General features: G+C 51.8%; 1 pseudogene; it reads right to left on the minus strand.

The window, feature by feature from the left end:
* Positions 1–913: 913 nt before the first annotated feature.
* LOC144094830 (uncharacterized) lies at positions 914–23940 on the minus strand (annotated as a pseudogene).
* Between the last annotated feature and the right edge of the window lie 132 nt (positions 23941–24072).

Genomic DNA, 24072 nt, shown 5'->3' on the forward strand with positions numbered 1-24072 from the left:
TTGCATCACCTTCATCTGCAAGAATGCATTGAACCATATGCAGTTGCGCTGCTTTGATTTCTTCGCCAGGAACAACTTACCGCTGTAAAGAATTCGCTTTCCTCAGCGCGCCGCTCCCAGACTGGTCGAACCCAGTACTTGCGTGTAAGGGCCTTCTTTCTTTTCAAAATTAGGCGCAGACGTAGAGCTGCTACTTTCTGCTGCCACTCCATTTCGATCGGGGAAAAGCGCGGGGAAAAGCGCGCGGGGAAAACAGCCGAAAACAAACTCCACAACCAAGTGCCAAAAAGTTACGTGAGTGTTCAGTTAAACAGTCTACACTCAATGCACAAAGCTGTAAACACATTTTATTTTGAATTTCATGCGCAATATTTTAAACCTTGCACATAATGTGACTCTTGTTATAGGCGCAAACAGCGTTGTGGTGTATTATGCCAGCAACACTGATCGTCGTCGCCATTTCGCGTTCGCGTCTGTTTCGCGCATGGAGCTTGGCCGGTGGGCGACGGAGCGAACGCCAGCCGTCGCCGCCGCCGTCGCCTTCGCGTTCGCGTGAGTTTTCGCGTACATGGAGTCCAGGCTTTATGCTGTTAGATGCGGGTGCCAGGTTGCAAACAATGTTCTCAGGCGTTATGAACAGTTTCTGTCAGCACCGCTGAGTCACTGGCGGCATTGTAGGTGTCTTTATATACTCGGGGTACTGACGCGGCGTTGTACCTGCGTCAGGACCCAAATTTTTATCTTCTTCCACCCTTATTGGAAAAAGCAGCTATAGGCGATACACCTACCGATGGCTGTTGTCAGCACGGCCATTCCACTTTGTGTTTGCATATTTAACGATAACATGGACACGAACGAAAAATGGGGCCCGAAATAATTAAACATTTTATTTCATAGCCATAGAATGTTTTTTTAAATCTCAACACAAGACAAAGAAGCTAAATACAAATATGAAAACCTGCATCCAAATCTTTAGCACCAATTTGAACAAGGACAAATTATTGGCAGTGCAGCAACTTGCAGCCTTTGTCCTTCGCACTCTCTGTTCAAACCCTTTACAAATAATCGAAATCTTAAAAGCATACAGAACTTCAGGACAGCTCCTAAAGTTTTTTCCATGCTCGGCACACCTCAATGGAGGAAATGTCAGACTGGAGAATCTGCACAAACTCCTGCATGCTTTCCTCATGTAGCTTGTTTTTACTAAAGAAACTAGTGAATGCATCCTCCATGACCGTTAGTCTTTGCAAGGCCATCCGCGGGATAAATAAGCCCGCCGTTGTCAAAATGAACTGTGAACCAAGAGTTCGCATCTTTCCTTGCTTCTTTTTGCGGTGCACACAACTGGGCTGCACAGCTTGTACATGCATTTTTAGCGACAGCCTTTCTAGCCACGTAATCCGCAGCATACTACACTAAAACCGAATTGCTCTTCTTTTGAGAAAATCCCTCATGATCGTCTTCAGACTGAATGGACTGAAGAACATCCTCTGCTTCGTCAATGTTCCCATTGTCGAGAAGGCGGTCCAAAGTGCACGAAAGGCACTCGCCTGTCACTTCAGGAACATCATCAGTAGTCAGGAGCGATTTAACTACTGCAGGAGAGCAATTGTCGCCTTTTGGTGACTTTTCAAGGTTATAAAGACTGAAGGTTGACAGTTACTAAAAGCTGCGATACAGTAGGGTGGTCATTGCCCACTGCAGACTGATTATCCCAAAAAGATTTTCTAATTTATCCTGGCTCAACCGAGCAATTAGAAGGTATTTGAAGCCTGCAACAGAGTTCAGGTAGGATAACAGGTCTAGAGTACTTTTAATTGGGACCCTCAGCCCTGCAGCTGTACTTCCAGTCAAGAAGCCCCCTCAAGCTGGCTTTGCATGAGTCTCCCACTGAGCAGGTACGCTAAAAATTTCTTCAAGAACATTGCATTTCGACTGTCAGGCCTCAGTTTTATCATGTTCACTCTTGCGGTCATAATATGGATGAGTTTGTTGAACTCTTGAATAATGCCTTCAGTTGGCTGCACGGTTCTATACAATGAAGTGACATATGAGTTCTGTGCACAATGTTGGGATTCAGGTAGCGTGACTGGGCCGGAGAAGAGACGAGGACGATCGGAGGAAGAAAACTTGGAAAACTTTATACAAGGACTATTTACATTATGTACAAGTACGAGCAATTGAGAGGGCTTCTCAGTAAAGAGAGCTTAGGAGTTGGGAGTCTCTTATAGCTCTCAAAAAGGGGGCTCCCTCTGGCATCAAACCAGCAGCTCCTTAAATACTCTTCGTATTCCCCAGATTCCTAGCTGGGGAATACAGTTCGAAGACTGATGTCCAATCACACGATGGCACTCATGGTACCACCCACGGCAGGGCGGTCCTGATGTTTCTTCTCAGCTCGGTCGAGGGAAAGGGAACAGGACCCGGTCACGTTGTCGTCCCCGCGGCTTCCAGGTGGCCGCGCACGTGCGTCCGGGGGCACCTGCATGACACAAGAATGCAGGCTGTCTCCCCGAAGGCGTCGAAAGAGCTTGACTGGTGACCGGAACGCGGAGGCTCTGTCGCAGGTGCGGCGCTCGGGCAATTGTTCAAATCCAGCGTGACTGAAGGGGACCACACTGATACCGCACTTCGTCGTGGCGAGGACCGGAACGAATACGCTTATGGTCGTCGCTGGCATTCCTGTTGAACGCTATCGTCGCTGCTTCCGGCATTCCTGTTCGAACACGTGGGGACGCTATTGTCGTCGTTCCCTCTGGCACACCCACCCTCGCGGTGGTCTTCAGGAAATCCTCTCCATGCCCAACTTCGCCGAATTCCACAGCAGGAAGGAAGCGCGAGCACAACAGCACCCCCGCCGCCAGATATATTGCGCCCGGAAGATGAACTTCTCGCACGTAGCTCGGCTGACTGGGCATGCCAGGAACCAGATGCTCTTTGGGAGTCTTCTGATGACCTTCAGTGCCGAAGCTCGGCATCGCTTCCCCTCGTCAGATGGCCGTTTTGAGAAATTCTGTGCAATGCTAGCCTAAAGGCATCACAGACGCCAAACCACACCTGACAAAAGCACGTGCCCTCAGAACCCCCTCATCCCGCCAGACCAAAACTCAGGGCCAAAACTGCACTTAGCAAAAAAGTTCAACTAAAACTTGAAGAGATCAAATGTTTTGCCTGAATGAACACATCGTGTCCCCCGACGAGTAGAATTGACACGGCACCTGTCCAAGGCGTGTGCTCCCGTTCGAGGCGCACTTGATAGGAAAAAAATTTCGCTAAATGAAATCAGGTTGGTGCTTAGAGGGCACGCGGTACGGGAATAGGTGACTTGATTTGGCCGACGTGGCGTTCAATTTTGCCCGCCCCAATACCTAGAGTCAAGGTACGTTACACCACTCGCTCTTACTTATCCTTGGCCGAAATAAGAAAACGTACTCCTAGGTATGTTACTTCATTATGAACAACATTACTGCGAAGAAAGTGGGAGAAATGCGCTCTCCATTAGGAAGAGAATATGAAATAAACCTCCAAAGCTACAAATTTGGGGGACATCCCCTTTTGTAAAATCTTTACTAGCTAAAAGGCTCGGCTTACTTCGTCGGAATTTGTGTGGAACTTGCCTTTCTTGTAGCGAACCTCGAAGCTGCGGTGCTGGAGTGCCAGGCTCCACCTCAGTAGACGACCATTTTTGGGCGACATATTGTGCAGCCGTCAAAGGGCAATGGTCCGTTTCTACTGTGAAACGGCACCCGGAGACGTAGCATGCCAGTTTGTCTATCGCCCAAACGAGGCATGCGCATTCTTTTTCAGACGTGCTATACGCCTCTTTCCGCGTGCTGAGCTTGCGGCTCAAGTAAAGGACAGGCCGTGTGTGCCTGCCATCGCTTTCCTGGCAAAGAATAGCGCTTAACCCGCGGTCGCTGGCATCACATTGTATGATAAAGGGTTTCGAGAAATCTGGCGCAGCCAGTATCGGGCGCTCGCTTAGGGCCTTTTTCACTCTGAAATGCCTTCTCTTTCTTTTGGTCCCAAGAAAGATTGGCAGGCCCACTTTTTCTCAGCGCGTCGGTCAGGGGGCTGGTTAAATCAGAGTAGCCCTTTACGTAATGCTGATAATAGCCTGCTAGGCCAAGAAAAGCCCTGAGTTCCGATTTTGTGGGTGGGCGACGGTACTCCACCACGGCAGGCAGTTTAAGTTCTGCAGGTCTGCGTTGGCCTCATCCAACCACGTGCCCAAGATAGTTCACTTCGGCGCACCCCAGGTGGCATTTTCCCGCCCTTACCGTTAAACCAGCCTCAAGCATTCGGCTCAACACAATACGCAGGTGTTCAATGTGCTCCTCCCTATTTTGTGAGAAAACGGCCACGTCGTCAAGGTAGGGGAGAGCGAAATCTGCAAGTCCCCGCAGCACTTGGTCCATTAACTTTGAAGAACAGTACGGAGAATTTTTCAAGCCAAAGCTCAACATTACAGGGCGAAACGTGCCCGCGGGGGACACGAATGCTGCGTACCTGCTGGCGCGCTCAGTGAGTGGCACCTGCCAGTAACCACGAACTAAATCCAGTGTGGATATATATTCTGAGTTAGCGACTGTTTCAACCCTCTCCTCGATGTTCGGAATGGGGTAGGTCTAGTCCACTGTGATTGAATTCAGTCTCCGGTAGTCCACGCAAGGTCTCGGATCCTTGCCTGGAACCTCTACAATAATGATTGGTGACGTATAGTCAATTTCACAGGGCACTATGACGCCAAGTTCGCACATACGGCGGACCTCCGTCTCAATGATTTCTTTTTGTTTTGGAGAGACACGGTACGTTTTGCTCCTGATTGGCTGTCCGCTGGACAGCTGAATGTCGTGTTGGACGAGGGTTGTTTTTCCTGGCTTGTTTGAAAACACCTCCTCAAAGTCGCGGACGACATTTTTCATGTCTTCTCGTTGATTTTCCCACAAACGTGGCTCTCTGTCGATTGAATTTAGCAGCTCATTCGTTGCCTGCTCGTCCTCATGTATGACATAAAGTATGTCTGAGATCTCTTCCTCTGGCATGTTCAGCGCCATGTTAACCATGGCCTGACGCTGCACATAAGGCTTCATCAAATTACTGTGGATTATCCGATTGTTTGTTCTTAAATTTGACCTCATAATTGGTGTCCGAAAGCTTGGACACCACCTTAGCTGGCCCTTCCCATTCCACCTCAAGCTTGTTCCTTTTTGACGGACGCAGCAACATCACCTGGTCACCAGGTTGAAAGGTGCGCTTGCGTGCCGATTTGTCGTAGTACACTTAAGACAGTGAATGCGCTGCTCTGACATTTGCTTCCACGAGGTCTCTGGTTTTCGCAAGGCTTTCCAGTAGTTTCAGGACGTATTCCACTACACAGGGATCCTCTCCGTAACCCTCCCATGACTGCCTTAGCATGCGCAATGGGGTCCTCAAGTCACGCCCGTAGACTAGTTCAGCGGGGCTAAATCTGTGCTATCGTGGGGGACGGATCTCATTGCAAAGAGTGCTGCTTGTGGGTTTCTCAGTAGGCACAGGCCACTACCCACCGCGGGTTCGAGCTTCGCGCGAGCCAAGGGCCCCGATCAGCCGTCACCACACGCACCCTGGGGCACCGCTGCGGCGGCGTTCAACCTCTGAAGAGAGGAGAGCGGCTCGCCGCAAGAAACAGGCCTCCAAGTTCACGAAGGAGACGTTTATTGACGCCGTCCTCCAGCGGTACATACACACACTCAACAGTCACCCCGTCCCGGGGCGCGCTCAGAGCAAGGCTCCGGTGCGCGCTCGGGGCAACAAGAGAAATGCGCGCCGCTAGCACGCCGCTGCAGGAGATTGTCCCCGCGGCAGTGCTGTGATCTCTCTCGTGTCGGCCGATGGGCCGTTTGCGAGAGAGAGTGGGCAGTCAACGCAAGGTGCGCCTGTCAGAGGTCGTTGGACCCCTGGACAGGCTCGAGCCGCGGCGGATCAAGGACCCACGCTGGCGAGCTCGAGTATGAACTGGTCCGAACGGCAGAGGCCGGCTCGGACGAACAGTAACGTACGCACCTTACGCTGTCTCGGAGGGGTCTCCTCTCTCTGGGCCCCGCTCGGAAGGTCGCGCGACCACCCCAAACGGGTCCCGAATTCCCGCCAAAAGTCACCAATGGCAAAGGCCCTTGGGAAGCCGGGGGCGGAGCTGCGGCCGAATGACAGCGATTAGCCACCAGCCGTCTCTCCGCCGCCCGAGGCGGGAGAAAGGGAAAGAGAGCGACGCGGGATGCCGCGCAGACGCCACGGCGGGAATCTAGCAGGCTTCCCACATCCTCCTCTCCTTAAATGCCCTCCTACCCATCGGCGAAAGCATGCGGCGAAATAAAAAAAGAAAAAATTAAAAAATTAATCCATATAAAACTACCACACTTCAGTTCCAGCCATACACTCAAAAGACAAACAAACAAGAACAGAAAACAAACAACACTTGCATACGTTCCAAGGAGAAAAAAAAAAAAACTAACTACACTGTACACTGTACACAAGGCCAGCTTACAGGTGGCCTGCAGCCTCATAATGTTCGATGGCGCGGCCCATTGGGCCTGTCGGCGGCCAACTCACGCTTTTGCTGCCTTCAGGGTCCTGGTAGACGATTTATCGACGGCGGTCCCATGTCCTCTACAAGGTCGTCAAAGTTGAGCATGAGGACGTCGACGACGCTCGACGATCCCGAAGAGGACCCGCAGCCCGACACCTCCTCGCCTGGAGCTTCCGATCCCGGTGGACCACTTGCCTGGCCGCCGCTAGGCGCCGGCACTCCGGGCGCCAACAGCGCGGCGAACGCCGGGCTGGCCTCCGCCCGCCGGCGGCACAGCGCCGCAAGCTCGACGTCAGACTACAGCGACCTTCGGTGCTGTCCTTCCTGCCCCCCTCTCGGCGTTGCCTTTGATCTTGGGAACACGCACATCATCCAGGCACGCACCGGCACAGAAGCGGACATTCATCAGTCACAACGACCCGCTTGTCGGAATCGTCCCGAGGCGCCGTGGCAGGGGTCAAAGGTCACTCTTCAGACGCACTCTTCACACAAAAACCATTCCGCGAGACACTCGCTCCTTAACGAGCAAACCACTCCCCAGCCGGAAGGGGAGACTTTCGCCGACCCCTCCGCGAACCAGCCGGTCCCGTGTTCGCAAGGAAGGCCGCACCGGTGGGGTCAGAACATAAATGAAAACCAAGGCGCGCTGTACAAAAGAAGGCCATCTCTGCGCTACAAGAAAAATGCAATCGCGAGTAGGCTGAACTTTACATATGTACAAGTCTGGTTTAAAAAAACTGAACGCCAACGCAAACGTATATTACATATGTACAGATCTCAGAACGTTAGAAGAAACAACGAATAAACTGGAAACAAAAATATGCTACAGACTGACTAAAACAAACAAACGACTAAATAACTGCACAAGGCTGGAACTGAGCATGCGGAAAACAAAACAAAAAAGAAATCGCCGTGCTTCACCTGGGGTAGGGCCCGGCGAGAAAGCTCGCCAGCTAGCTGAGGCTGCGTGCCTTCGGTTGCGGAAGAGTCCGCCATTCGGCATCAATCACATCGGTGACCGTCGCCTCAGATTGTACCGGTGCTCGGTACGAGTGCGTTCCGCAGCACCAGTTGTGCCTTTGCGCTTGCTTGTGATACCAATGGGTACCGACGCAAACTCGTCAGACCGTGACGCATAGGCCTTCAGGTCTGCGATGTGGGCACGGCTGGTTTTCCCCGTAATGGGATCCTCCAGCAGGTACGCGAGCGGCGACCAGACTCTGACCACTCGGTACGGACCAAGCCACTTAGGAGCGAGCGAGGCTGAGAACCCCTTGCTCGCATCACTAAGAACGTGGTTACGCTTCAGGACAAGATCGCCCGCCTGAAAAGTCAGGCTGCGGTGCTTGCGGTCATACTGAGCCTTCTGTTGGGCTCTGGCTGCCGCCAAACTCTGCCTTGCTCTATTGAGAGCCCGACCAAGCCGGTCCCGAAGCGTCGACGCATAAGCAGAGCAGTCTGCCCGCGTCTGCTCATCCCCGAGCTGGCTCTGCACGACGTTTGACATCGGATTCGCCAGCTCCCTCCCGAAATTGAGGAAGGCGGGAGAGAAACCAGTTGAGCGATTCTCAGCGGTTCGAATGGCGAACGCAAATTCGCTCAAATGGTCTGCCCAGTCCTTTTGACACTCGGCAAAGGCCGCCAGCATTGGCTTGAGCGTTCGGTTGATTCGCTCGGTCAAGTTGGACTGGGGATGGTAGGGTGAAGTGGTGTAGTGCTCGATTCCGAGGGAACGGCACGTGTTACCGAACACCCGAGCGGTGAAATAGGACGCATTGTCCGTGATCAGTCTTTCCGGAAAGCCGAACCGACAGAACACTTCCTGGAGTTTATCCAGCACCGCTCGTGCTGACACTTTCCGAAGCGGGTACAACTCGACCCATTTGGAAAAATGGTCAGCTACTACCATCAGGTGAATGAACCCCTGCTTACTCCTGGGGAAAGGCCCCATCAGATCGCAGGTGGCCATCTGCCACGGACGCACACTGTCAATTGGTTTCATCATTCCGGGCGGCTTGCCGCCCCTTGACTTCACCGCTTGACAGACATGGCAGGAACGGCAATAGCGGAAAATGTCACGCTTCATGCCGGGCCACGTCACCGATTGACTCAGTTTTGCAAAAACTTTGGAGCCACTCAGGTGACCGGCCAGTGGTTCGTCATGAGAAAATCGCAACAGTGCGCCTCTCAGACTTTTGGGGATAACCACCTTGAACGGGTCAATGGACTCATCATCGGTGGCTATGTATTTCAGCACGAGCCCGTCATGGCCCAGCAAATATGAATCCCCCGGGGCTCGCCGCGACACACGCTGGCTTTCACCCCCTGCGCCCGCTACAATACAAGTAGCGTCCCGGCGCTCCGTCTCCCTGAGACCGTCGCTCATCTCGCGACTTGCCCGCTAAGGGCCGTTGTACGATCGTTTTGGAGCGCCTTCCGCCTCGTCCGTTTCGGGAGCGGTCCGCCAGTTTTCGGCCGCCAGGCGGACGTGAGGCGGAAAGGTGTTGTACGATCACTTTGGCGCTTGCGAGCGAGACGGATGGTCCCAGCATGCCGATTGGCGCGCCGGGCATATCCGTCTGTCCAATAGCCTTCTCCGGCTGGTGGCAACCTAGCCGGCGCGAGCGCACCGCCAGCATCGCTCCACGCGCCGAAACGGGCTCCCGCATCCCAAGGGGCAGATCGGTATGCGCCCGACTACCTTGCACGGTACTCTAATGGAAATGTTGAAGGTGATGGTCTATCCCTTCAGTGTCTTGTAAGTTTTCCATCGCTCGCATCGGCCAGTTGACGATACCAAAACGTTAATAGCAAGCCTGTAGATGCGTGATTGTTATAGCCAAATATTCCAATATAAGAAAAAATGTGTCTATGCACCCCTCTTCGTTAGAAACGAAACACTTTTTTTGCCAGTAAAGCCCTGCGCCAGTCCAGTCCGGGAATGCGAAATATTGTTTTGGAGACTGACATCAACAGCTGCGTTATGCAGACGCATGTGAGACAAGGGCAATGATCGGCTTATTGTTCCGGCGTGTGATGCCCGGCTTAATTTCCGAAGTTACTTAACTACATCTAAACAATTACTAAAAGTAAAAGTAGTCGAAATGTCTGCTTGCACTTGAATGAGCATTTGCATATCAGCGACGGCTCTGCACATTCATCGTTTTGGGGATACGCGTACGCTGTGATCGGCATTAAAATAAAAACACCAGCCGTTTATCTCAGTGGTAGATTAACTTTAGATCATTTTTCCGTTAGCCATAAGCGAGCAGCTGCTAGGCGCATTTCGTGAGTGTTTTAGTTTTTCTCTTCAGCCTCGCGTATCGCCTTATGGGCACTTCATTTTATGCTGAAATAAAAAAATATTGCAATTCTTATGCAGCGAAGAACGAAACGAAATGCCAACTATTTCGCCAACAGAGTTGCGTGCACCGACCTGCTCAGCCACACCTACAAAATTAAGTATTTTGCGAAAATGACCGCCCCAAAACAGAAAAGGTATTCACTTTGAATTCCACATTCCCTTTACTTTTTCTCTCCTTTTTTTTTCCCTTTTCTTTTTTTCAAGTTCGCGCTGGGAAAAGAAATGCGAAGCTGCGTTCTCTCCCTCGCGTGCTCGCGAGGGACCGATGCATAGGCGCCCCCCCCCCCCCCCCCCCCCCTCCGCTCCCCAAGAGTGATGCCCAAAGGAACGACATGCGTCGGGACCAGATCCCCCTCCCCCCCTTCATAGCAACAACCACCACCACCACCACCACCGCTGCCACTGCCCAGGCCGCGCTCCCCAGTTCAGTCGACGGATGGCCATTTTGCCCCGGCAGGCCGGGGCAGAGCAGAACCGAGGCGGAGGGAGGAGGGGCTCGGACGTCACTGACGTCACGGGAAAAGCAGCCAATAGCTGCAATCCGGTCCCCGGCCGGATGCGCTCGTCCGCCAGAAAGTTGAAGTTCACCAACTTTCCATCCGTTCGCCGAACGAGGCGGATCCGCCAGCTCCGCTCGCGAAACGGACGAGGCGGAAGGCGCTCCAAAACGATCGTACAACGGCCCTAACGGCTGCAGAGGCAGCGTGTGCGGGTGGTCGCCGGTTGGGTAGGGGCATGGCCCCTCTCCATGCACAGCGTGGCTCGAGGGCCTCGCTTGCCGGCGGTGGCGGACGATAGGCGCGCGCGGCGAGAATGTCGCCTTGAATGCGCTTTGCCTCGGCGGCCAGCTCCTCAAAATCTCGGAACCGGCCTCCGCGCAGGTATGCCGAAAAAGTCGGATGTGCCTGCCTGATCGTCCTTTCCACACGTTCCTCGTTCGAGGCTCTGGGCTCGGCGATTGAGAAAAGGTCCTCCATCGCACGTACGTACTCCAGCAGTGACTCATCCGGAGCCTGTGTACGGAGCTCCAACTCTCGCCGCATCCTACGCTCATAGTCAGCGGGCAGGAATTAGCGCAAGAATGCTGCACGGAACTCCTCGAGAGTCGCTGCCCGGTGGCCGGAAAGCCGATGCCACCTAGCTGCGGTGTCAGTCAGTGCTGCGGGGATGATGTGTGCAAGCACAACCTGATCAGTGAGACCCAAAGCTCTCTGGTAATGGGTGAGGGACTCAAGGAAATCCCGGGCACTGAGGAGGTCATCATACCCGCGGTATGTTGGCATGGGCAACTTGACCGCGGGGTGAGACACCTTCGGCGCGGCCAAAAGCGTCTCAACCGCCCCTGACAGCGACTGAATCATCTGGGCAGCACTTTTTAGCAGCGACTGCGCCCCGGCCTCAGAGGAGGCTTGGGCGGGCTGCACGAACGCAGGAGGCAAGGCGCCCAGTTCGATGAGCGGCGCGGTTTCCACAGGGAGCCGGGCCAGCGCCTCACCGTTCCCAGAGCAGAATTGACTGCTCGCGGGGCACGGCTGCTGCTGTGCAGGACGGCCGGTTGCGGCAGCGTCGCACGCACCGCTTTCGCACTGGGTGCAGAGCACGCACAGCGGAGGCATGTGATTGACGGGTGCACCGCAGGGTGCTCCCGATACAGCTCCAATGGGAGCTGCGTGATCGACGTTGGGGATTGTAGCGCCGTATGCCCCAATGGGGGCCGCGGCCAACCACGGTGTCTGGCTATTCGAAGAAACAGCCGCCAACGGATCAAAGGACGCTTCGACTCCTAAGGGAGCCGACACGTAGCTGCCGAGTGCCCCGATGGGGGTGCGCAAGCGTGATCGTCAAGGCGACCTGCTCGGCAAATGTGCTATCAAAGGCTAAGAGCCAGTGACTTAGCACGTTGGGCGCCAGTTGTGGGTTTCTCAGTAGGCAAAGGCCACTACCCACCGCGGGTTCGAGCTTCGCGCGAGCCAAGGGCCCCGATCAGCCGTCACCACACGCACCCTGGGGCACCGCTGCGGCGGCGTTCAACCTCTGAAGAGAGGAGAGCGGCTCGCCGCAAGAAACAGGCCTCCAAGTTCACGAAGGAGACGTTTATTGACGCCGTCCTCCAGCGGTACATACACACACTCAACAGTCACCCCGTCCCGGGGCGCGCTCAGAGCAAGGCTCCGGTGCGCGCTCGGGGCAACAAGAGAAATGCGCGCCGCTAGCACGCCGCTGCAGGAGATTGTCCCCGCGGCAGTGCTGTGATCTCTCTCGTGTCGGCCGATGGGCCGTTTGCGAGAGAGAGTGGGCAGTCAACGCAAGGTGCGCCTGTCAGAGGTCGTTGGACCCCTGGACAGGCTCGAGCCGCGGCGGATCAAGGACCCACGCTGGCGAGCTCGAGTATGAACTGGTCCGAACGGCAGAGGCCGGCTCGGACGAACAGTAACGTACGCACCTTACGCTGTCTCGGAGGGGTCTCCTCTCTCTGGGCCCCGCTCGGAAGGTCGCGCGACCACCCCAAACGGGTCCCGAATTCCCGCCAAAAGTCACCAATGGCAAAGGCCCTTGGGAAGCCGGGGGCGGAGCTGCGGCCGAATGACAGCGATTAGCCACCAGCCGTCTCTCCGCCGCCCGAGGCGGGAGAAAGGGAAAGAGAGCGACACGGGATGCCGCGCAGACGCCACGGCGGGAATCTAGCAGGCTTCCCACATGCTGGAATGCAGCCTTCCCAATCTCCCTTATGCTCAAAACACAGAGACCTAAGTATCCGCTTTAGCACTGAGTGCATATGCTCGACTGGATTTGACTGAGGGTGGTGAATGGAACTGCGGATTATTTTAATCCCACACTGTTCAAAGAACGTTGTTGTCAAGCATCTTGTGAACACGCTCCCGTTATCGCTTTGTATCTCTGCAGGGAACCCCACGCGAGAGAAAATTGACAAAAGGGCGTCTACAACACATGCGAAACTTAGCTCCTTCAAGGGAATGGCCTCGGGAAATTTGGTTGCCACGCACTGTGAGGTCAGAATGTAGCGACAGCCAGAGTTGGACGCTGGCAGTGGGCCGACAGTATATATTACAAGATGCCGAAAGGGCTCTGTAATTATGGGAACTAGTGTCATGGGTGCTTTCCATTTATCCGTCGACTTGCCGACCTGCTGGCAGGTGTCGCAAGATCTAACAAGCTGTCCCACATATTTGCAGCAGCGAGGCCAGTATAATATTCGAGGGCTAATCTAGCTTTTCTTTATGCCCGGGTGGCCCGCCCATGCATTTCCGTGTGCGAGCTCTAGAAGCTGCCGCCGGCACTTCTCAGGCACTAGGAGTTGCTCATATGCACGTCCCTTTGAGTCGCAGTATTTCCGGTACTGAAGTCCTGATTTCTCATGAAAGCTGATGTTCTTTCTGGCGACTCCCTCGCTCACCTTATTGCTTAGAGCTCTTAACGATGGGTTGTTTTTCTGCTCTGCAATAAGTGCTTTCCTATCAACCTTAGTCAACTCCTCCCAACAAGTCGAAGCAGGTGTTAATGTCGAACCCTTCGCGTTGGTTCCTGTTGCCCCATTCTCTATGGAATCGGCAGTTCCTTGGATTTCATGAGCTACCGCTTGTTCGGGAACACCTTCATGGTCATGGTCATGCGGTTTAGACGGATCAGTTTTTCTGCAAGGATCCCCCGGCTGGTCGGGAGAGTGGTTCGGTGCCTGCTCATTTATCGGAGCGCAGTCGAGTTTCTTTGCGAGCTTTCGCGCTCGAGAACGTGTTAGCGCCATGCAAGCCAAGCCCGAGGTGAAAGAGAGACCTTTCTCTTTCAGCAGCTGCTCAGATTTGTTCGGAAACAGGTAGGGCAAGTGTGTCGGAAAGTTTGCGCTAACTGCCGCTTCTTTGTCTAGCCTGCCAAAAGTGCCCTCTAGGGTCACCTTCGCTATAGGCAAGCATGCACTCTGTTCTTCGGCGACCTGCTTAGGCGCATTCGCCGGTGTAGTCCGTGGAGGAAACACAGGACGGGTGAGCAACATCCATGGTAGCCGCTGAATCCCGCAGTGCCCTGAATTTCTTGTCATTTATAACCACGTCCCGCATGTATGGCTCCAGCAATTTAAGGTTTTCCTCCGACTCTCGCAAGCACGCGAACGCCATCTTTTGCTGCTTGCAGGTCACTGAGATGTGACCCTCCTTGTTGCAATTATAGCAGACAATGGGCTTTCGCGCTTCAAACGCGCGAGCTCCAGGTACCTGCTGTTTCGGCGAATCGGCTCATTTGGGTGACTCCATCTTGTTTTCGGTACCTCCTCCTTTTGATCCCGCTTCCTCTATTTGGTGATCTCGGCGAGCTCGTGGCACCCTTCGGTCGGGGATTCTCTTTAAATAGGTTTCTCCCTTTCTTAACCTGCTATCGTACCCTGCCTTGCTTTGGAGGTTTCGGCGAACGTAATACTCGTCTGCGAGCTGTGCTGCTTTGTCTAGGTCTATATCTGTTAGCCTATCTTGCAGCCATATCCTCGGATCTTCTGGAATCGCGCTATAGTACTGCTCTAGTGCATGCACTCCAGTACCTTGTCATGACTTCCGTGCACCTCAGCGGTCTTAAGCCACTCGTTTAGGTTGACTTTAAGCCGGTACGCGAAGTCAGTATGCGACTCTCCGCCTTTCTTTGCCTGCCCGAATCGCTGCCCTAAAGGCTTCAGCAGAAAGCCGGTACTTTCTAAGCAATGCGCTATTTACCTTCTCGTAGTCATCCCACTCTTCCCGTGGGAGGCGAGCCACCACTTCGGCCGCCTCGCACGGAAGGAGAGGAAGTAACTTCTCAGACCAAGCGCTCTTGTCGATGTGCACCTTCCCGCATGCGCGCTCGAAATTTACCAAAAAGAGTGCAATATCGCCTCCCACGCGGTATGGTGAGACGAGATCCTGAAATCTCTGCCTCCCTTGCTCTTCTACCGAAGCTACAGGGCTAAGACGCGCCATATTCCCTCCGTTCGACACGATTTCGAGCTCGTTCATTTTTCGAGCATGTTCACGGACTTCCTGTCTCTCTTGAGCCAACCGAAGCTCTTTTCTTTCTTGCGTCCAACAATCGTTTCCAAAGCCTCGTCGACCTCCTCAGTAGTCACCTCCTCCTGCCGCATAACCTCGAGAATTTTTTTTCTTCTCGCAGAACGTAGCGAAATCTCCAGCTCCTGGCAAATTTCGAGCAGGCCCTGCACATTTAACTTCTCCATCGTGAGTTCCACCATGCGTTAGCAAGCCCACTAAAACAAAAGCCCTAGCTTGAAGTGGACAAAACAGTGGTGGTGGTGGTGGTAGTGGTTTTGTTAAAATAATAGTAAAAAGGAAGGAAAAGATTTTTGCTAGCCTCGGCATCTGCCATCGATACTGAAGCACCTGAGCTGGGGCAGCGGAAATAAAGGACAGCAGGCAGAATGGAGAAATGAAATGAAAGAGGTGAGGGGACAGGAATAGCGGATAGGGGGAGAATTAATATAGGCCGAGAGGCGACGCACTGTATGGTCACTCCCGAAAAAGACCGGTCCCCCGATCGAAACGTCGAGCAAAACAAAACTGTTTCCTTAAATGAAGTGTATACTTCGATGTATATTATTTTAAGCAACCAAGTACCTCACGTTTTCGCAACTATATATATATATATATATATATATATATATATATATATATATATATATATATATATATATATATATATATATATATATATATATATATATATATATATATATATAGCAGACAAGGTAAAGGAAATGAGGGACTCGTTTAGACAAACTTAGGTAGGGAGCCAACAGTCACCGAAACAAAGCAGTTTCCCTAAATCAATTTTCCAGACAACAGGAATCCACACCTAGCATTTGCCTGTGCTAGTACGGTCTGGCGAAGTGAACGGAACATTGGGCACTCACCCTGCCAATGTATAGCTGACGCCTGTCAGTCCCGTAGCTGCCGAGGTCCGTAGGAGCCGGTAACTTCACGTGGACGTCCCACAGCTGCAATCCAGTTGTTGGGATTCAGGTAGCGTGACTGGGCCGGAGAAGAGACGAGGACGATCGGAGGAAGAAAACTTGGAAAACTTTATACAAGGACTATTTACATAATGTACAAGCACGGGCAACTGAGAGTGCTTCTCAGTAAAGAGAGATTCTTAGGAGTCGCTAGTCTCTGATACCTCTCAAGAAGGGGGCTCCCTCTGGCATTAAACCAGCAGCTCCTTAAATACTCTTCGTATTCCCCAGATCCCTAGCTAGGGGATACAGTTCGAAGAATGACGTCCAATCACACGATGGCACTGATGGTACCACCCACGGCAGGGCGGTCCTGATGCTTCTTCGCAGCTCGGTCGAGGGAAAGGGAACAGGACCCGGTCACGTTGTCGTCCCCGCGGCTTCCAGGTGGCCGCGCACGTGTGTCCGGGGGCACCTGCATGACACAGGAATGCAGGCTGTCTCCCCGAAGGCGTCGAAAGAGCTTGACTGGTGACCGGAACGCGGAGGCTCTGTCGCAGGTGCGGCGCTCGGGCAATTGTTCAAATCCAGCGTGACTGAAGGGGACCACACTGATACCGCACTTCGTCGTGGCGAGGACCGGAACGAATACGCTTATGGTCGTCGCTGGCATTCCTGTTGAACGCTATCGTCGCTGCTTCCGGCATTCCTGTTCGAACACGTGGGGACGCTATTGTCGTCGTTCCCTCTGGCAGCCCTGCAGTCACGCCTCCCCCAGAGGGCTCACCCACCCTCGCGGTGGTCTTCAGGAAATCCTCTCCATGCCCAACTTCGCCGAATTCCACAGCAGGAAGGAAGCGCGAGTACAACAACAAAGAGCCCCTTGATAACTTCGTCCCCGAAAAGCTGAAAAGCAATATCAACTTTCATTGTCTCGAAGCAGTTAGGCTTGAGATGTGCGTGTAATACTAGGCATGGCCTTTAGCGTTACGTTTCCGCGATCCATATCCCAAGCGGCCTGTATTATACCGCTGTGAACTGGCCCAGGTGGTGTTAAATAGCCCTTTGCAACAATTACGTTCCTAACATTCTTAATAAGACGAGTGAAATCCGAAATGAAGATCTGCCTCTTTGGGTCCACAAGGTGCCATGTGCTGTTCCTGATGCGGCCATCTGGAGACTAAAATAAATGGGTGGTAATTAGTTTCCTTTCACTAATTGCTTTTAACATCACTTCAAAAATACAAGGAACTATTATTAAGCAGTTTTAGTAATAATTCATATATAGACAAATTACCTAAGGGACTCTACAGTGGAACAACTTGCAGAAGAAAACAACATCCACTTGAATGCAGATACAGAACAACAAAGGGGAGCCGCCGCGGTGGCTGAGTGGTTACGGCGCTCGGCTGCTGGCCCCAAAGACGCGGGTTCGATCCCGGCCGCGGTGGTCGAATTTCGATGGAGGTGAAATTCTAGAGGCCCGTGTACTGTGCGATGCCACTGCACGTTAAAAAACCCCAGGCGGACGAAATTTCCGGAGACCTTCACTACGGCGTCCCTCATAGCCTGAGTCGCTTTGGGACGTTAAACCGCGATAAACCAGAACAACAAAGGCATATCAAGCAGCTTATAAATCTTGTAAACAAACGTACCGTGATAATTTTTTTGCACTATTAAATTTAGTTAAAAGTTATACGGCTGTCCTTATGTGAATGACGATTCATTGATGAATGTCACACATAATTCAATATACTTGATACAAGGTACAGCATCGAGCAAGTGCTCAATTAAAAACTAATAATTAACACTGTATAAAGCGGTAACGATTTCCTATATTCTTTCCTGGCTACTTTTTTAACCCGCTACAAATCTACATGACACTCTTACCTTGTACACCGAAGTGCCGCCACATGCTCTGGTTAGAGCTGGCGCCGTCGCAAGTTAGACAGTCAACAAATAAGCCAGGTTGTTCTGCAAGAATTGTGGCTTCTATAATGATCTTGGCCAGAATGGGTGCCTTCACGTTCCCTCTGGAGGCAAAACTCCAAGTATCTGTGTCCGGTTTCCTGGGACAAGTAGGATTAATATGGGGTATATTGTTGGCAAGTCTTCAAGTTATAGCTCAAAAGGAATGCATATTGAATGCAGGTTGCCTGTGAATGGCTGGAAGAGAACAGCCATACCGTGATCAGCCACAATGCCTTTCCGGTTACTTGACGATTGGTCGCCAAGATCAACGAAGCCCTCAATGCCACCTGAATTGGAAAAAAACACAAAAATATTCAGTCGTTTATTTTCCCTTACACTATTTACAAATATTGCCTAGCCGCAAATTCAGATTAAGCATATATTGATGAAAATATGATTTTAACGTGCTTTCCGTACTGGACATCAACAAATTTTATTAATGCTTTCATGTAGTAACACGCTATATTTCAGTAGCGTTCCGGACACACCAAACTCACCATTAGATTTCACATCAAGGTGCTCTGATAACTTCAGCTCGTCTATTACAGGACCACCATGGCAGCTGAATTGATCCATGTTCTTTTTTTTTTCCTTCAAAGCAGCATACAGTTTAGCGATTTTCGTTGAGCAGCAATGAGGCAGTTCTTCACAGCAAGTTGCTGTTTCTGAGGGAGGGCCCGAATCCTTGCTTCCAGTGCCTCTTAGGTGATTGATTTTTTTCATTCATTCATTATTTATTGCATATCTTGCGAAATACAAACACTGATGGACTCATAGCCACTGGCCAGTAACAGGTCCATAATCAACATAGGATACAAAATAAATAAAAATAAATAAAAAGCACGCGAACAAATGAAACAAGAAATACAATCCATAACACAATAACTCATAACATGCATAGTTTATGCAAAAACGAATATTAAGTCACTTATTCACAATATTTCTGAAAAAAGAACCTCTTTAAACGAGGAGTAAAATTAGGGGCTTGTTTTATGTTTAGTCGCAAAATATTCCAAATAAGAGCGCCGCTAAGTTCTAAGAGCCTTTTCCCGTACAGGTTCTGACATGGAGGTAGATTAAAACTTTGGTTTGTGGCAGCTCGTGTTTAGTAACGGAATTTTGAACAAAGTGATGGGAAGTGGATCAATAGTTGCTATGATTCTATGAATGATCTTAGCAATTTTGAATTCGTACAGTGCATTTAGTGGCAGAACATGGAGAATTCTTAATGCGCACTTTTGTAGAGAGAATACAGGTTCCAGGTAAGTAGTAAAGGTGTTTCCCCATGACTCAATGCAGTAACTGAGGTGACTTTGAATAAAGGAAAAGTTAAGAATGCGTAGGATCGGGTACTGGAAACATTCACGAGCCTAAGTAAAATAAAACATCCGTATGTCAGCTTCGAACAAAGATGTGTAATATGTATTTTCCAATGCATGTCAGATTCAAAAGATACACCTAAGTACTTGTAGGAGACGACTTGTTAATGTTTTGTTCCGTGTAATGATATATTGACTTCAATATTCAATTGTTTTTTCCTTGAATGAAAAATTGTGTATTTTGTTTTACTAAGATTTAAGGTCCATTGATTAGACGTGAACCACCTAAAAACATTTTCTAACTCAGCAGAGAGTTTATCTTGAATTTCACGCAAATTCTCTCCAGTAAACAGAAGAGCTGTGTCGTCGGCATACAATAACGGTTGACTGTACTTTTAAGGTTGCAGGGAAATCATTTATGTAAAGTGAAAAGAATACGGGCCCAAGAACTGAACCCTGCGGCACGCCAGTTACAACAGTTTGAGACGTAGAGGTAATTTTTCTTATTACTGTATGCTGTTGACGGTCGCTGAGGTAGCTTTGAATTAAGTTAAGGATTTTACCCTGAACCCATAGTTGTTAATCTTTCTCAGTAATACCTGGTGGTTAACTGTGTCAAAGGCTTTTTTATATTGAGATACACCATGACAGCAATCTTATTCTGGTGGAGAACTGTATTTAGCATTTGTGTAAGAGCAAGAACAGCGGTGGAGGTAGATTTATGACGTCGGAAACCGTGTTGGTGGGGGCTCAGGATGTTGTATTTGGATAAGAATTTATTTATGTGCGCGCAGAGAATCTTCAGAAACTGTGTTGATAACACTAATAATTGATATCGGCCTATAACCTGATGAATTGGAGCGATCCCCGTCTTTAAAAATTGGAACAACCTTAGCTAAGTTTAGTTCAGAAGGATAAATTTCGCATTCAAGGGAGCGATTGAACAGATGAAGGAGGGGGTCTGCTAATATGTCTATATTGTCCTTAACCAGCTTTACCGCAACTTGATCAAGCCCTGCTACCTTGCTGGTTCTTGTGGGTTTCTCAGTAGGCACAGGCCACTACCCACCGCGGCAGGCGATCAAGAAAACGGTGCAGCGCAGGCTGTCCGTCTCCTGTAGGAGTAGGGATCGAGAGCTCTATCGCTCAACTCCCATACTTCGTATTGCCCGCTAACGGCTGCAGAGGCAGCGTGTGCGGGTGGTCGCCGGTTGGGTAGGGGCATGGCCCCTCTCCATGCACAGCGTGGCTCGAGGGCCTCGTTTGCCGGCGGTGGCGGACGATAGGCGCGCGCGGCGAGAATGTCGCCTTGAAAGCGCTTTGCCTCGGCGGCCAGCTCCTCAAAATCTCGGAACCGGCCTCCGCGCAGGTATGCCGAAAAAGTCGGATGTGCCTGCCTGATCGTCCTTTCCACACGTTCCTCGTTCGAGGCTCTGGGCTCGGCGATTGAGAAAAGGTCCTCCATCGCACGTACGTACTCCAGGAGTGACTCATCCGGAGCCTGCGTACGGAGCTCCAACTCTCGCCGCATCCTACGCTCATAGTCAGCGGGCAGGAATTCGCGCAAGAATGCTGCACGGAACTCCTCGAGAGTCGCTGCCCGGTGGCCGGAAAGCCGATGCCACCTAGCTGCTGTGTCAGTCAGTGCTGCGGGGATGCGGGGATGATGTGTGCAAGCACAACCTGATCAGTGAGACCCATAGCTCTCTGGTAATGGGTGAGGGACTCAAAAATCCCGTGCACTGAGGAGGTCATCATACCCGCGGTATGTTGGCATGGGCAACTTGACCGCGGGGTGAGACACCTTCGGCGCGGCCAAAAGCGTCTCAACCGCCCCTGACAGCGACTGAATCATCTGGGCAGCACTTCTTAGCAGCGACTGCGCCCCGGCCTCAGAGGAGGCTTGGGCGGGCTGCACGAACGCAGGAGGCAAGGCGCCCAGTTCGATGAGCGGCGCGGTTTCCACAGGGAGCCGGGCCAGCGCCTCACCGTTCCCAGAGCAGAATTGACCGCTCGCGGGGCACGGCTGTTGCTGTGCAGGACGGCCGGTTGCGGCAGCGTCGCACACACCGCTTTCGCACGGGGCGCAAAGCACGCACAGCGGAGGCATGTGATTGACGGGTGCACCGCAGGGTGCTCCCGATACAGCTCCAATGGGAGCTGCGTGATCGACGTTGGGGGTTGTACCGCCGTATGCCCCAATGGGGGCCGCGGCCAACAACGGTGTTTGGCTATTTGAAGAAACAGCCGCCAACGGATCAAAGGACGCTACGACTCCTAAGGGAGCCGACACGTAGCTGCCGAGTGCCCCGATGGGTGTGGCAGACATGGTGCGCAAGCGTGATCGTCAAGGCGACCTGCTCGGCAAATGTGCTATCAAAGGCTAAGAGCCAGTGACTTAGCACGTTGGGCGCCAGTTGTGGGTTTCTCAGTAGGCACAGGCCACTACCCACCGCGGGTTCGAGCTTGGCGCGAGCCAAGGGCCCCGATCAGCCGTCACCACACGCACCCTGGGGCACCGCTGCGGCGGCGTTCAACCTCTGCAGAGAGGAGAGCGGCTCGCCGCAAGAAACAGGCCTCCAAGTTCACAAAGGAGACGTTTATTGACGCCGTCCTCCAGCGGTACATACACACACTCAACAGTCACCCCGTCCCGGGGCGCGCTCAGAGCAAGGCTCCGGTGCGCGCTCGGGGCAACAAGAGAAATGCGCGCCGCTAGCACGCCGCTGCAGGAGATTGTCCCCGCGGCAGTGCTGTGATCTCTCTCGTGTCGGCCGTTGGGCCGTTTGCGAGAGAGAGTGGGCAGTCAACGCAAGGTGCGCCTGTCAGAGGTCGTTGGACCCCTGGACAGGCTCGAGCCGCGGCGGATCGAGGACCCACGCTAGTGAGCTCGAGTATGAACTGGTCCGAACGGCAGAGGCCGGCCTGGACGAATAGTAAGGTACGCACCTTACGCTGTCTCGGAGGGGTCTCTCTCTCTGGGCCCCGCTCGGACGGTGGCGCGCCGCGCGACCACCCCAAACGGGTCCCGAATTCCCGCCAAAAGTCACCAATGGCAAAGGCCCTTGGGAAGCCGGGGGCGGAGCTGCAGCCGAATGACAGCGATTAGCCACCAGCCGTCTCTCCGCCGCCCGAGGCGGGATAAAGGGAAAGAGAGCGACGCGGGATGCAGCGCAGACGCCACGGCGGGAATCTAGCAGGCTTCCCACATTCTTAACTGTTTAACTACTGCTATTATTCCGTCCAAGGAAATATCCTCAAAAACAAAAGTATTGACAACCGATTTCATTGACTGCATGTATTCAGTGACTGGTGGTAGTTAGGCCTCCAGTTGTGGCCCAAAATTGAAAAATATTCATGAAACTCATCTGATGTTTGATCATTAAAATCAGGCAGCATGCGTTCGTCTGAACGGAGCTCCAATGCGCCTGTTACGATATTCCAGATTTTATTTGTGTTGCCATGAGCGTTATGAATAAGAGATGAATAGTATTGTCGTTTCCTTTCTCGAACTAGAGATACTGACAGGTTTCTTAAACGTTTAAATTGCTTTAAATAAGTATTAGTTTTAACACGTTTCCATTTATCATGCCATTTTTCTTTCTCCTTTAGTACGCCCAAGATTTCGCTAGTCATCCACGTTTCGTTAGTCATCTTCCTTCATTCGAGCCACTTGTGCCTGCACACTGGCCAGCTTCTTTTTTGCTCTTCTCAGGTTGCGGGAGATGTTATGGAATTAATCTTTTTTCATTGCTGCTCCCCTTCTCTTTTTTCATCTGGTTTTGAGCAAGCACTCGCTGATATTTGCATTCGGCACAGGAATCTCCTTCAGTTTCTGCAGTTAATAAGCACCTTGCAGCAAAGAACATTTTCCTATGCGTGGAATACTTTCCTGATACTGGCTTTATGCCACGCCCACAGCAAAGCGCCATCGTAGAAGTCTTCTGTACCAGTAATTCTGCTCCGCCACGTGTTGTAAGCACGTGCTTCTAGTGCTCCCTTCCTCGCAGGTGCACGGTAGCTAAAACAGTCCTCCCATCGGGCAAGGGCTTGCTAAAGGTAACCATTCTTTCAATGACCAGGTTTCCAAAATCATTCGCTTCGGCATAGCAGAGTGCATAGGACAAATTGTCACTACACGCATTTGGGACTTTCATCTACGTTACAGGGATAGCGATTCCACTAAATGGGTGACCACTCTCGGCTGATGGTTGCTGTGCAGGCTGGCTGACACTTTACGAGGGTGAAACCACTCTTCCACTGAGTCGACGCTTTCGTTGTGTTTGCTGCACGCGGTTGCATCCTCAGAACAGGCGGAACTTTCAATCTCACCTATTGCACTGTTGTCTATCACATCCAGCGGCCCGGATTTGTCTCTGCGTCTTTTTGGAGGCGGATCTTGCATGCAAATGCTCCTTTCCCTCCTCTTGAGTGCTGTTTTGGGCACTAGATGCTTGGGATATAGTTCAAATAATGTTGACACTGCACTGGGCTTCAAACGCTGCTTTTCTCGAGCGATCTCGCTCACCACGCCGTTTACACTGATCGTGAACGAACATTCAATTCAATCCTCCTCAAAATGTTTCTCACATACCACAGATGTAGGTGTTAACCTTCTGTCTTCTCTTTTTATCTCTCTTTCCCACTCCGTCAATCGCGTAGTGTCGGTGGGCGCCCTGAACAAAGAAACACGCTGCTTATTTGAACGGTAGCCACTCGTGCACATCGGAACAAAACACGTTCGCTCCTTGCTCTGTGTCTTTGGCATGGACATGTTGTGCCTACAATACTCGAAGTAGCATCAAAAGCAAGCGCTTTGCCTCGGTGAACAAAAAAGACACGCACAAGCAAAACAATCACGGGCGCACACGCGGCTTTACGATGCGATGGCAGCGAGTGAGTAGTT

Source organism: Amblyomma americanum, chromosome 6 (assembly GCF_052857255.1).
Source record: "Amblyomma americanum isolate KBUSLIRL-KWMA chromosome 6, ASM5285725v1, whole genome shotgun sequence".
NCBI lineage: Eukaryota > Metazoa > Arthropoda > Arachnida > Ixodida > Ixodidae > Amblyomma > Amblyomma americanum.